The following is a 1,989-nucleotide window of genomic DNA, read 5'->3' as shown; positions in this document are numbered from 1 at the left end:
AGCAGCATGGATCCTTGCTGAACAATCCAGATCCACCCTAACCACCGGATGTTGTCACTAATCTGTGATAATGACTCCTTGTCAGATCCCGTCTCTCATTTCTGTGAAAGCACTTCACCACAATAGCTCTCGCCTTTGTTGAGGTTGTGCTCTTTCGTCTACGAGTAGACGGAAGGGTAGACCTACTCTGATACAGATTGATCCATAAACTCTGTTCTAAATGATCTAGCACAGAGGTTAAATCTGATTTAGTCTAAATCTCGCCATGAGTTACTGTGGTTCTCTCTTGAATGTTGTACGAATGTTGGTCCATGTTACTCTGACACAAGTACCGTGACATTAAGGCTGTCCATCCCTCATACTGCGGGCTTCCCCGTATAAACTAGATGGTTGGGCTGGTAGTGCTGCTGCGCAGCGCTAGTAGCCCTGGAAAGCCAAAGGCTTCGCACCAACTCCCTTACCATCAGCGGGGTCTTTTGTTCTCTTAAACGCACTACTTTTAATGAAAACTTACAAATTCGTAGTCATTTCCAATCAGCCGGGAGGGATTCGTTGTCCTGAGTGTTTTTTTTTTCTTCTTGCTGCTTTACATTTTGCAGATTTTAGCACCTTATTTTTAAAACTAGACTCGATCACTTGTAAATCGGTTGAATTTTACCGTATCTGCTCTAACAATCATATACAGATAAGATATATTACCACACTAAACTCCAGCACATCCGGAATTTGTAAATATGCTTAAGAAGGTAATACGATTTGAGTAAGATTATCATTTTCTATCACCGGAAAGATTGTTTTTTTTCAAAAGCTCACAACCACAATTTCTCAGCGAGCTCACCAGCTGCGGCGACCACCGCCCAAGGGCACTATATTTTTTTTTTTTTTTTTCGTCGCCGCGGCGTGATAAGTCCGCTCGTATGTGTCGTTAGGCCGTATCGGGCAAGCCGCCGCGGGCGTCACTAGTGGTGGACTCGACCGGCCCAAAACTTCCCCGAGCAGAGCGGAGATAAGTAAATAAGTGGACGATAAGTAGACGAGCAGAAGAGTAGAGTATCATGTAGGTAGATCAAAGATAACCGCAGCAGCTCACTCAACGATGGGACATTAACATTACATGTAGTAATCATTACGAAGTACAAGTGAAAGTTTGCTTTTAGCGTCTCCTAATCATTGGCAACAGATGAAGTGTGAGCGCCCCGAACGCTTCATATAGAAGTTAGCTCGAAAACGCACCTTGACTCTCTTTCCAAGTTCTGGCAACGTCTAAGCTTAATTAACTTGAATGCAACTACGTTGATCGTACGCTGTTACTAGCGTCTGGCTACCGTCTTCGCGAAAAATACCGAGAGCTCCGAAATAACCATGTCCAGGATCCTCAGCGTCCCGATGGTGCGTCAAGTGGCAGCAGCAAGGCATTGAAACTATTGGAACTCCGTTCCGTGAACACACTTCTGACCGCTTTGACGCTTGGAAGGTAAAATGAAGACTGAATTATTTAAGTGCTAGCGCTGCTCTCCCAGAGCTCCTACCAACACTAACGGATTCAACCCCGTTCTCATACAATGACCTGGCCCAACTGATTCTCATCTTGTGTCACAACACTCCGTTGTGCCTGGTCCCCAATACGTATTCCAACACGCCTCCCTCGAAGTGCAACTTCGACTATCCAGTGTCCTCAACTCCAGCCAGCTCCAGCATCGCCTTCAAGCGTTTCTTGTCAAGCGGCTTGGTAAACGTGTCGGCAGGATTCACCTCGCCCTTCACCTTGTGTAGGTCGATGATTCCCATCTGCACTTGCTCCCGCACAAAGTGCCACCGGAGTTCAATGTATCGTGTGCGTCTGCTGTAGGTCGGATTCGCTGCCATTACATGAGCTGCTTGATTGTCAATTCCGATCCGCAACTTGACCTCATGCTCTGGTAAAATCTCCTGCAAAATGTTTCCTTCTGCTACAGCTTCCATTGTCGCCTCGCATGCAGCCACATACTC

Source organism: Phytophthora infestans, genomic scaffold (assembly GCF_000142945.1).
Source record: "Phytophthora infestans T30-4 supercont1.121 genomic scaffold, whole genome shotgun sequence".
Lineage (NCBI taxonomy): Eukaryota > Oomycota > Peronosporomycetes > Peronosporales > Peronosporaceae > Phytophthora > Phytophthora infestans.
Note: the sequence above shows the minus strand (reverse complement) of the source record.